The 13,066-nt window shown below is 48.3% G+C and overlaps 1 protein-coding gene across 6 annotated transcripts in view; it reads right to left on the bottom strand.

The window, feature by feature from the left end:
- Positions 1 to 13,066, bottom strand: part of MICAL2 (microtubule associated monooxygenase, calponin and LIM domain containing 2) — a 234,764-nt gene that overhangs the window by 193,226 nt on the left and 28,472 nt on the right. For all 6 annotated transcript variants that reach the window (XR_006272148.1, XM_043482986.1, XM_043482985.1 and 3 more), the window contains exon 2: positions 12,369 to 12,439. The gene's annotated coding sequence lies outside the window, so the exon portion shown is untranslated. The remainder of the gene's footprint in view (positions 1 to 12,368; positions 12,440 to 13,066) is intronic.

Genomic DNA, 13,066 nt, shown 5'->3' on the forward strand with positions numbered 1-13,066 from the left:
TTAGCCTGGGTCAGAAAGCACCCCCTCCCAGTAAGAAGGCTGATCACATGGGCATTAACCTCCCTCTTGTCACCAACACTGTTGTAGGCTGACTTCCAAACAACTATTTCTGGCATTTTCTACCTTCCCTTTCATTAGGCTCTCTATACCCTGGAAAAGTTGCTTGACCTGTCCCAGAAATATGACTGACAGCCCCTCACTTAAGCACCTCTCCCCGCATATTTATACCCTGTGGTGAAAATCCACATCCTTCCCTGTAATAAGACACGAGATTAGGATGGATAGGCTAGTCATTTCCTTGTTTTCAACAACCCTGAGCCCTCAGGTCCTGAGTGCCTAGAAACCCATGTGGTGCAGTCGAAAGAATGTGGACTTCTGAGTCTTCTCTAGCACTCCCTTGAGCAAGTCACAAACATCTGTGAGAACCGGATGAAGGTGCCTCTTACAGGGCGGGCTTGGGTGTGCTTATCTAGCTTCACTCCAGCCCACTGCCCAGGGATGACTCCCACCACCCCAAGGTAGCCCAAGCCAAACCACAGCAGAAACTGGGGCACGTTCACATAGACAGTAAGGGCGATCATCTCCCCTTAAGCTACCTTAAGCTGAGGTGGGACAGTTAAAGGATATTTTCCACCAAGTCTTTGCCTAGCACACCCTTAAAGTCACTTCCCAGGTGAGCCTGTGTGTCTGGACAGCTGAGTTCAGGCCTCGGGAACTGCAACCCTAGTAATTAGTCTAGAGGATAGAGAAGAATGCTGGGGAGGCGGCACAGAAGTCATGGAAAAGTGAACTTGAAAAGGATTTCTCAACAACGCCTGCTCGCTCTACACATGCTGTACCCAGGAGCCCAGGACGACCGCAGAGCAGTCCCGGCCCCAGAAACTCAAAATCCAGCCATGTCTCATGGGGTCTATCTTCCAAAGGCCCCTCATTTTGAAGAATTGTGCCATTTTTCAAACCAAATAGAGAAAAAAGAATTCATTACCTGACAAAAGTTTTTTTGTTATTTTTCTGAGGTGTGAATTTATCAGTGTGAATTCAGTCTCAAAAATGTGCACAAATTCAATGAGAATTTGATCTATACTTGCTCATATTGGACAAAACAAAATGGTACCCTCCCCCTTCCCTTCGCAGCCTAGGTTCCTTCTGTAGAGTCTAGCCTGGCAATATCCACTTCCTCACCTCATTCACCCTTTAATCTTCCAGAATCTCATTCCCACTCATACACATAGCCCACTCCAGGCATCATGCCCAAGGTCAACATCAACTCTGTCACTAAATCCAGTTGTCACTTACCGGACTTCATCTTGCTCATGGTCTCTCCCATCTTCAGTCTACTGCAGACACATTCCTTTCTCTGAATGTTCCTGAAATCTCCCAAGGTTCTAAACTTCAGCACCCCTCTCATTCTCAACACTCCCACAGATCCACCACACTTTACATCCTGATGACCCACTGTGAACCTTGAGTTGCTTTCCAAGGCTGTATTCAACTACCAGTTACACACTCCCCCTGACTATCTTACAGAGACCTCACATGTGGTCGGTTTTCCTTCTGCCCTCACCTCCCTGCATCCCCATCCTCAGTGAATGGCATCATCTGCACTCAGACTCTCACACCAAACCCCTGGAGTCACTTTCTCTGTTCCCTTTCCCTTATCTTGAGGAGCCAGCCAGTCACCTGAACTCTCAGAAACTCCTCATAAGCACCTTTCCTGCTTGCTCCCTCCAACCCACCAGTCTCTCTCTTGAGCTGCTGCCAGAGGGATCCTTCCACCAGAAACACACACTTGGTCAGGTCCTGTTCCTATTTCAAATCCTTCATCAACTCCTTAACTGTCTTCAGGGTGAGAACCAAACATCTTAGCAGAGCAAGACAAAAGCCCCCTTCATGATTTGCCCCTTGCCTGCTCTCCAGCCTGTCTCCTCACCATGTCCCCATCCCCTCTGAGACCAGACTTGCTAAGCCATCTGCAGCTCCCTGACAAACTGACATCTTTCAGGCTACCCTCCCTGCACCTTTGCTTATGCTGGTCGCTCCATCCAGACAGTTTATCCAGACTCTGTTCACTTGGTAAAAACCCAGTCGGCTTTAGGACTGAAACATTAAAGGCAGCAGAATGTCGGAGGGGTCCCAAGGTAGATTCTGGAGTCAGGCAGACTTATTACAAACCTGACCCACCACTTACTAGGTGTGTGAGCCTGGATGAGTCACCTAACTTCTTTGAACCTCAGTTTCCTCATCCATAAAATGGAGATAATAACAGTCCTGATCCCACTGCATTACATGAGGATGAAATTCAGTGACGCCAGGCTAGGCAGTATCCTTGGCTGCACTGTTCTTTGAAGTCTTCCCTTGGCTTCCCCACACCTTGTTTTCCCACGCTGTACTCCATGGAGGTTCCAGTGATCATTGCAAACAGACTATTGTGTGAACTGCTTTTGGGTCTGCCTGCCTCAATGGACTGTGAACTGTCTGATGCCAGAGATTACACATCTAGGGCCAGGCGCCTGTGCTTCTGGCAATAGTAACTGCTTAGTAACCACTGCTTGTTGGGAAAATCCAATCAAGAGCAGCCACAACATTTAGGTTACATAGTGACATGAACTGTGACCACCCTTTCTCTCTAACCACCACCAGAATTATCATGGAAACCTCCTAACTAGCCTCCACTCCCCATCTTCCCCTTCCCATCTGACCAGCACCACCCTGCTCTGTTCATAAAGCTCTCAGGACTTCCTACACCCCCTTGCGTAATTCCCAACTCCCCTGATGGTCTCATCAGCCTACTCCATGCGGTCCCCATTTCCCATTAGGCTCAGTTCCCAAAGGTATTAGGGCTCCTCTGTGGCTGCATCAGACAGACTGGGATATTTGATGCTTCACGTCCAGTCTCAGCCTTCTTCCTCCTACCCCTGCTCAAATCTTACCCATCATCTGAAGCAAAGTCTGGCCTCATAGTACTAACAGAATGCTGTCATCACAGTCCATTCAGGGAATCAATTCTTATAATGATTATAGGTAAGAGTTACACAGAGATGGGTAGCAAGATGTGTGGACACAGAGATGGGAGATTGAATGACCCACGTGTGGTCTGGAGAGAGGCCCACAGAAAAAGTGGTGCCACAGCTGGATCTTGAGGGATGAGCTGAAGCTTTCAGGAACAAAAGCTTCCCCATCCCATACTGACTTTTCTTTCCCAAGTTGTTCAGTTGCCAAGTTGTGTCTGGCTCTTTGCGACTGCAGCACGCCAGACTTCCCTGTCCCTCACCATCTCCCACAGTTTGCCCAAGTTCATGACCATTGCATTGGTGATGCCATCCAATCATCTCATCCTCTTCTCTTTCTGCCTTCTATCTTTCCCATCATCAGAGTCTTTTCCAATGAGTCAGCTCATCACATGGCCAAAGTACTGGAGCTTCAGCTTCAGTCTTTCCAAAGAGCATTTGGGGTTGATTACCTTTAAGATTGATTGGTTTCATCTCCTTGCTTTCCAAGGGACTCTCAAGAGTCTTCTCCAACACCACAGTTTGAAAGCATCAATTCTTTGACACTCTGCTTTCTTTATTGTCCAGATCTTTGCATCTGTGCATGACTACTAGAAAGACCACATAGCTTTGACTATACGGACCTTGGTCAGCAAAGTGATGTCTTTGCTTTTTAACACACTATCTAGGTTTGTCATAGCTTTCTTTCCCATGCATTCTTCTAATTTCCAGACTCTATGCCAGAGGTCACCAAAACTAGTTGCATACCAGAAGATTTATCAGGAAGCATCCCAAAATACAGCTTCCTGGGCACACTCCCATTTAGTCTGAGGTCCAAGGGGAAACCTGCTAGGCACTCTGGACATCAGGAGAACAAGTTCCACCTCCCTAGCTTCTGGGCAACTACCATTCAGTAATTTCTAGAGAAAGACAGTTACAACCTTGAACCCAACAGCTTTGTGCATTAATCTTGTCTAGACAATTAATGTATAAACGTAATGTTACAGTTTTTACATTATATAGGAAAAGGCCAACGTCTTTTATTTCTTTTCTATTTCCCAGAGTACTCAGCTCAGTTCTAAGTATGCAACTGGTATTCAATCAATATTTAATCAAATAATTCAACTTTTTGTATTATGTCCCTTTGGACTAATTCATCCATTAACGAATTGTCTTGGTGTCAGTGTGGTGTCTGCTCCTAGTAGGTAATTAGTACATTTTGTTGAATGAATATTTACTAGTAAAAATTTATTTCAGGAGGAATGGAACAGCTCACACTGTACCCATCATCTTTAGAGTTCACTCAAAGGGCTTCCGACATTTCCATTGGAGTTAAAGACCTTTAATTTCAGGATTAATTTCCTGATCTGCCATTACACATGCTTTGTTGTTTATATTGTCATTAACGTTATTAGCAATGTAAATAATACCTCCTTAGATCTTGACGGTCGGGTGGCCTCCGAGCAGGTGTGCCCGGGGCAGGGGAAGGGGGGTGCTTGCCTGTTTCTTCCATTGAGGGGTCCGCCCAGCTGGCAGCTCAGCTGGCCACGCCCACGACCTCAGTCTCCACACAAGGGCCTGTGAACTACAGTCAGCCTTTACGAGCAGGTGTGTGCACCTGGCGGGGCAGGTGAGCCCTGCCTGAGTCAGAAAGGCCTAATGGGCTGTTCAGAAGCTACCCACCTGTCAACATACTTGGGAAGCTGGGCTCTGAGATTTAAAGGCGAAAAGCCCTGTGCTGCAGAGAAGCAGACTGACAACACACAGACGCCCAACGGGAGTCTCCTGGAAGACGGATCCAAGCAGAGGAGGCTCAGCCAGGGGAGCAATTGGGTTGGGGGGAGGGGAGTGGGCTGGGCAAGCTGGGGAAGCCAGCAGGATGGGCTCTGCCCTGCTTCTGCGGGGGCCCACATTCCCGTGCCTTGCTGCTGTTACTGCTCTTTGTTGGTGTGTTGTGCTTATCCGAATCCCTGAAAATAGGACTCACAGTCTTGAGTGGGGGAATTTCTGGATGTGGATCAAAGTTCTTCTGACCCTCCCTCCAGACCCAGCCCGAGAGATAGGAGATCCGTAAATCCCTTTGTACCTAGGACCAAAGGGATCTTTCCTGGAGTGTGTGCTGGGCTGTGGAGAGCACTTGGACAACTCGGCCTGGGAGCTGCTCACTTCTTTTTGCTTCTGCTGGAAAACTGGAGGGTTTTCTTGCTGGTATTCATCCCACAGACACTGACTACCTTGTGCCAGGCAACGTGCTAAATGAACACAGCTTAACAGTCCTCAGATGCAGCCTCTGGGAAGTGAGCAGGTCAGAGAATGACAGGTTGAGATAGCCCTGAGCAGACCTGCTCCTCTTCTCCAAGGGGCTCTGTGCCCACATCCACGGGGCCCTTACCAGGGGGTGGTTCAGACCTCTGAGCAGAAGAGAGAGAGAAAGTTTGGGCCACGTCCTTATTGTGCAGAGGAATTGAAGTCGCCTATGAACTATTTTTACAAAAGCTCTTTAAAACCATTCAGGGTTTCAGACAGCAAATGCAGAAAGGCCTCTCTGATAAGACAGGGTGGAACCAGTCCCTAAAATACACTCAACTGCTGACCCCACTTCTGAGGAGACGATTAGCTTGATAAGTTGTGCTGCACTGTTGGTAGCTGCCATGAGGCTGATGTGGAGGGCGACACGGGCCTCTGTGAGGGGCCACAGGGCTCTGAGGGAGGGACACCCGGTTCTCCAGGTGACACTCAGAGGCCACATTTCTGTGAGCTCAGATATGCACTCCAGGACCAGTGACTGCCAACTTGGTCATTCTCCACCCAGTGAGTCAAAATACCCCTCTCTGACTCACACTCCACCAGAGAGCTGCCCCAGAAAGGACAGCAGAAGGTGTGACTGAGCTGGTGAATTTTCTGTCAACGTTCAGGAGACAGTCTCCCACCATTTTGACGTAATAAACTTGGGTTGGTTGAATGAAGATGCTGGACTCTTCTCTTGGTGTTTGGGCTTATGTTCTGAAAAAGACATTCACTAAAGCAGCCATCGTCCCAGAAAGGATTTTCTCTTTTCTTATAAAGAAATGAAACACAGGAGGTCACAAAAGATGGACTGTGATTTGAGACCAGGAAGCTGTGAACCCCAGATTGTTGTCTGGGTTTTTGCTCCCCTCTCCTCCCGGAAGGGTACATCAGGCTTAAAGATCTGCTTCCGGAATGGATTTGCTGGGGGCAGACATCAGCAAGGACCTCATCAGAGAGGAGACAGATAAGAGTTCCTGGCGGGCTCTCTCTCTCTTCCCCACGACCCATCCCACTCGAAAGGGTTGGATTTTTTAAAAGCATCTGGCTCACCCTCATGGCAAATGATCCATTTCCTAGATACTCTTGCCTGGTAAATACTGTCCTTAAAAACAGCTATATATTTTCGTTGATCTTTAAGTAGCCTTCTCACCCCACACCCCCAGCTCCTACAGAATGATTGTGTGGCTGGGTCTGGAATGCAGAACAGTCCCTGGAGAGAAAGTCTGCACATGAATTCATAAGGGTGTCTGCTATCAGCTTATTTGGCAAGAGGAATCCGAGACATTTTAAATATGAACCGTCAGCATGGCCCGGCTGGCTCCGATGTCTTAGCACCATCAATAAACACCTCCACTGGTGAATGAGACACAAAATGTAGAAAATGGGCATAAACTGTCTGAACACGAGCCCCATGCACATTTCTGCAGGGAAGGGTACTTCAGATACCTGGAGAATTCATATCTGGAGAATCTTTGCTGGCTCTGACTGATGTTTCTTTCAACAGCTCTCACACAATTAGCCCTTAACGGTCTAGTTCTAAACCCCTCCTCCCCCAGCTTATCTCCCAACTGAAAGTTCCACTCCTTCTATGTCAGTTGAGAAGAAAACATGCCCATGACTCCTCCTCACTTCCAGGTACCAAATCAAGCCTTCATACCACCACACAGTTCAGTCGGCAGACTCTCTGCCTGGAGATCTCCTGCTCACCCCTCAATGCCCCAGTCCCAGAGCACACGCTTAGTGCCATGTTCCCTGTGTCACTCTCTCCTCAGTTTTCAGGGCACTTGGTGTGTGACTCGTTATGACAGAGCTTAGAGTGATGACTGTGACTCTATACACATCAGTCCTGCCTCCAGGACAGGCCATGAGCTTCTGGGTATAAAGGGACCAGGCCTTACTCACCTTTGCATCCTCACAGCCAAGACCAGAGCCTGACACTCAGGATTCAGAAGCCCCATCATGAATGCTTGCTTGATGCCTCCACCAATGCCCAGTCACTCAGCCCAGCTCTCTTTCCTCCACGCAGAGAGGCCGTGTGAAATGTGGAGTGAAAAAAGGCTTTAAGATCAGACCCCCTGCATCTGAGCCCTGGCCCCTCTGGGACGTGGGCAAGTTACTTAGCCTGTTATCTGCCTGTTTTCTCCTCAAAACAACAAATAGCCATGCTTATTTCTCTCAGAGGACCATGGTGAGGAAAAACAAGGTAAAGTCTGTAAAGCCAGCACCTGCTCACTGGAAAGAGTTCATGATACATTTCCTTGAGCTCAGCAGGAAGTGCTAAGACAAATGAAGCCCTCTAGAAAAAAGTGAATGACTTCCGTTCTGGTTCACACGCCAGCAACACAGCGACCGGGCAGACAGCCTCTAACCCAAAGTGCACTCTGTCAAGAGCAAGGGACGGTGCGGGCTGCACTTGATCCATGTCCTCAGCTTTAGAGTCTCAGAACGACGCGTGCTTAGCAACAAAGCTGATTTTTATCTGAATGGTAAACCCACGTGAATCCACTATTGCTGAGGCTGGGCCATCAGATCCTTCGTTTCCTGTCTTGCATTAATCTTTCACCCCAAGACCCATATAAAACAGAATACTGATGACCCAACAGTGTTAAGTCCCTAAGTACAAGTCAAACAGCTTGAGAGAAGTCTCAGCTGTGCTGTGATGTCACACCCAGGTTTTACTAGACCTCAATAAAAAGGAGGTGGGAGCAGTGGGGCCCTGCTGACACCTTAGACAATCAAGCTCAGGGTCAAGGAGGGGAGTGGGAAGGGTGGTGGCTAAACCCACAGAGAGGAGGCAACATGGCACTGGGAAAAGAGCCACTTTCTATCAGGTTTATGATTCCAAGGCTGGGAATCAGGAGACTAGGCTTGCATCTCGGATCCATCTTTAGCTTGCTTTCTGGGTCTGGTTAAGTCATGTCTCTCTGCTTCAGTATCTTCACTCATAAAATCAGAGAAATAGATCAGATGACCTGTAGGTTCTTTACAGCTTTCATGCCTGAAGATCATCAACCTTAGAGACAGATCCACCCTCCCAACCCTCGCCTTTTTTGTGTGTTATTTGTTCGTCTGAGACATCTCTTAGCTCCCCTTCAGCAGCCTTCCATCAACACCATCACCTTTACTACTCCAGAGTATCTGGTCCCCTCTGACCACATACCCTGGCCAGGGAAGAAGATGATAAGCTTGGAGCCATGTTTTTACGAACACATCTACTACCCTTTGGTCAAACAACTGGACAGATGCCTTGGGGCATCAAGATCTCTTGTATCCCAAAAAGCCCTAATCACCTGACCTGACTTGCTCCACTGAGGATTAATCCCACTCATCTACTATGCCAACCTGTATGCCCTAGGCCCCAACACGCTTTTGAAAGGTTAGACATTTCTTCCAGGTTGCTTGGCTGGAGTCTAGGGCAACAACAGGCAGTTCTTATCTGCGCTCAGGCGTATCTCAGGGTGGGGCAGGGGAGAGGTGGCAACGCTTCAAAGTCCAGGGGAAAAAATGCCTACAGAAACAAGCAGAGGAGGTGGCAACCTGTAGGAGAAGTCGGTGCTGATCATGAGGACAAGCAGAGTGGCCACTGGGGACACAGGAGTCTAGAAGGCTCCTTTAAGATGCCACAACACTCTGCGCCTCCCTCACTTCCTTAATAAGAAATCTGAGGGCAGGTGAAGTTCTGTGGCTGGCCCATGGCCATGTGGCTAAGCTGTGAACAACCAGCACCAGGTCGTGGGTCTCTGGGCCTCAGCCCGCTCTTTTTTTCCACTCGGCTCTGTTGACCTCGAGATCTAATTAGGTTGCTCTAATGAGGCCAGCTGGATCCTCTGTAGATGCCAAGCAACATGACCCAAGTGTCACTCAGGGAAAGAGCAGGCCCAGCAGATATTTTGATAACTGTCCCCTACCCCTATCCCATGCGTTCCTTCTCAACCCTGACATGGGCTGCTGTTCTTTCTCCAGCCCTCACCAGAAAATTCTGGGGAGTCCAGAGGGAGAGTGAGAAAGGAGAGGTGGGCCTAAATAGCTAAGATAACCCACAGAGATCTCTCTCTTTCCATCTATGGGAGGTTGATGGGGAAGACGGGCAGGAGGAAATCAAATTAAACCACTGGAAGTATGACCTGATTAGGCCAAGAGTAATCCCCATCAGCAATTAGATGGGTCCTCTGAGGGTTGATGATGACAAACAATAGGATCTACCTCTGGTGGTCAGATCAGTGCTGGTCAGATCATCTCAGCATCAGGAGGAGGAAGCTCTGAGCGAAAGACTCAAGGAATTAATTATTCAGCGTGTGTGACCCAGTTCCTGGAGGTGAGGCTGGGTGAGAAGAGAACTCACTGGTTTCTTATCATGGTAAGAAACTCAAATACTTCACAGGGTAGCGTTTCCTTTGCTGCCAAAGAGGATCCATTTACGGTTAAGAGTGACCTACCCCCTAAAAAAGGAAATAACCAAAGTTCACTCATTCAACAAATATTTATTGAGTTCCTCTTATGTCCTTGGTCCTTCAGAAATTTGCGTATGGTTGAAGCTTAGTAGAGTAGAAAGATGAGAGAATTTATAAACAGGAGGCCTGGGCTATGGCCCAGTTCAGCCCATAGGCAGCTACATTAATGCAGGGCACGTCACAGCTTGTGTGAGTCAAATTCCTCATCTGCAAAATGGGAGTAAATCCACCTGCCTTTTTATAAAGATGAAGTGGTCCTGATGAAATGGAGTATAATGTAAACCTAGAGTGTAAACAATAATGATGTAACACTGCTCCCTTTCCCTGTGGAATTTTATAACCTAGTCATGTTTTGGAAAATAACCCAAGGTACCTATTTGGCAAACACCATATTCTCTGTAATTTGGGCAAAGTGTATGTTTCAACCTGCCAGTGAAGATGGAGCCTGCAGTCAGTCCCAGGCTCCCAGCCTGCATGCCCAGGAAGTTGCAAGAAGGGGCAGGGTTAAACTGGAAAAGGCAGGACCTACCTGGCCCTGTATCATGCCTGAACCAAATGAATGTTTCAGAAGAGCCCTAAAACTGAGATGGGGGTGAAGACCAACTGGAAGTCTGGTCAGTCAGAAACAAACCAAAAATTCATTTGAGCACAGAAGGTGTAAGCCAGCCAGAAATTCACACGCTTCCCTCCCCATATACATCTCAGACAATGATGGAATTCTCTGTCCACTGAGGGATTCTCAAGTCACAGCAGGCTGGCTAATCAGGCCCTCTCTGCCCAGACACTAAGAACCAGAAAAACTTAAAGCAGCTTTCCCCTTGGTCCCCTCCTCATGCTGCTGCTTAGGATGTCAACGTGGACTCCCCTGCAATAACCCTAACCCTAACCTATCCACTCCCTCCACTCCCTTGGGTCCTCAGTGCCCATTAGGCCATGCCTGCCAGCTGCCCTTCCACAAGGGCCTCCACCCTGATCCAGTCTCACCCGCCCCCCACCCTCTCTCCACTGGGTTCTTCAGTCCCCTGTCTCTGCCCCTGGTCTCACAACTCCACTGAAGCTCCTCGAGGCAGGGCCAGTTTTACTCATGTCTACCTTCCCTCTAACTCTGGGTATTCTGTAAGTTCCTTACCCTCCTGTAAATACAGATGGATGGTCCCCAAACATTCTCCGATGGCTATACACAAAGGGAGGCAGAGGAGGAGGGAGGGAGCGTGGAGAGAAAGCCAGACTGGAAATCTAGCGCCTGCCTCCCAGTTCTCCACTGGACAGCAGTTGGTTATGTAATCTTGAGAAAATATCCTCAGACCAGGCCTCAGTTTCCCTATCAGGTAATGAGGGGTTTGCTCTAAATAACCTCTTGGGTTCTAATTATAAATTTTGCTTGCAAAAACCAAACTAGCCCAGTTCACAGGAGATGTGGGTCCTAGACCTTAACAGCCTACAGTCTGATGGCTCAGTCCTCAATCTCCACGTCTGTAAAATAAACCCCTCCCAAGATACAAGCCCCACCCCCCATCCCCCGCCCCCGAAACAGAAGATAGGGCTTCAAGAGCCATCAAGCCCTGAAGAAATCTCAGGGCCTGAGCTTGAGTCAACAGTATCACCCCCTTGCCCAGCTGCTGCCCAGCTCAGACGGGAATGTTGGAGGACAGGTCCTTGCTCCTACAGCTGATAGGGAAGATGGGCAGGTGGATAAAACTCAACTCAGCCGGTGACACACCTGAGGTCTGAACAAACGACTGCAAGAGTGGAAAGGAGGAGGCGGCCCCAACTTTGCTGGGGATAGTGAGGGATGCTTCTCAGAGGGAAGGTGTGTCCCAGATGTGAAGATCTATTCCAGGAATGGTGGGACAGGAGCCAGGGCAGAGAGAAGAGGCAGATAATGAGTCTGGAAAGTGACCAGAGGTGGCCTCGAAGGCCATCGAGAGAGGGATGGGCAGACATGTCCACGAAGGTCACAGGCAGCCTTGAAGAGGACAGAGCAGGGGGACAGAGAGCAGAGCCAGGAGAACAGTGTGGAGGCTCTTACGCAGTTCATGACGGTAACGACACCAAACAAGTCGCTACTGATGTTCACCTACAGCGAGCCTTCTGGACACTAAGCCTCCATGCACCTGCTGAATCTACAGAAAGTTGTGAATAGGTTTGCTCTCCTTAGATTGGAACCCAAGCAGAGGAAGATGCTGTGATCACATTTCCAACTCTTGGACAAATGGTCTACCCTGCTCTGAAGTCACTCCCTGCAGAAGCTGCCCGGCCAGATTCTTTTCTTGGCACAGACCTGGCCCAGCAGGAGGTGGAAACAGCATCAGAGCTGGGAGTGGAGTCAGGACAGTGAGCTGCTGCTATCACATAGGGAAAGAGGGACAGATTCCATCCACCCGAAGTCCACTGAGTCACACAGGTTTTTCATGTCCCCAAACATAACTCAGTCTCAATACCTGCCACCATCCCTTCTCTAACAGTGTGAGAGGGCTGTGCAGCCTTGGACATGGCAGGCAAAGACAGGCCTTATTTGTCTCTTCAGAGGAGGTCACATTCACTGGGGCTTGAAAGAAGAGTGCAAGTATCCCTATTCTTTCCAAAGCCAGACCCCCAAGAGCGACTCAATGGCAGAAAAGGACCGACCGCTGTGACTTACTCGATTCTTAGGCATCGTGATGACTGAAGTCAGCTCCTCCCAGGACGAGCCATGCACAGGTTGCCATCTTCCTTTAAAAACAAAGTGCAACAATGAATGTCAAGTAGATCATCTTACATTACAGCTTCCAATCTTCTTCCTACCAAAAGGTCCTATGTGCTGTATATTTTGCCCTGTAGTAACACTTTACCCAAGAGTTGGGGCAGAGAATGTCCCAAATAGACAGAGAATGTCTCTTTGCACTCCAAGGTTTTCATGTGAAGAAAGGAATCATGTCACTTTTGTTATTATCTTTTGTCTGTTACTCTCTGGGCATGCTAAAGCTTATCACACCTCTACACAAAGGCTTGCAGAGAAAATAAGATGGATCTGGAAAAGCATGCCTTTTTTTTTTCTTTTAAATTTTGGCTGGGCTGGTCCTTGGTTGCAGTGCAGAGGCTCTCTAGTTGTGGCAGTTGGGCTTAGTTGCCCCATAGCACGTAGGATCTTAGCTGCTCGACTAGGAATTGAATCCACATCTCCTGCATTGGAAGGCAGATTCTTAACCACTGGACCACCAGGAAACTCCCAAGAATGCTTTATTAGTTGCTTCAGTAGAAATAGAAAATGACAGAATTTCTAAGATTAAGATATGAAGAAAGTAATCGAAGTGGTGTAAAAACTTGGTAACCAGTCAACAATGTAAAATTTGTAATATT

This window comes from Cervus canadensis, chromosome 11 (genome assembly GCF_019320065.1).
Source record: "Cervus canadensis isolate Bull #8, Minnesota chromosome 11, ASM1932006v1, whole genome shotgun sequence".
In the NCBI taxonomy this organism is placed as follows: Eukaryota; Metazoa; Chordata; class Mammalia; order Artiodactyla; family Cervidae; genus Cervus; species Cervus canadensis.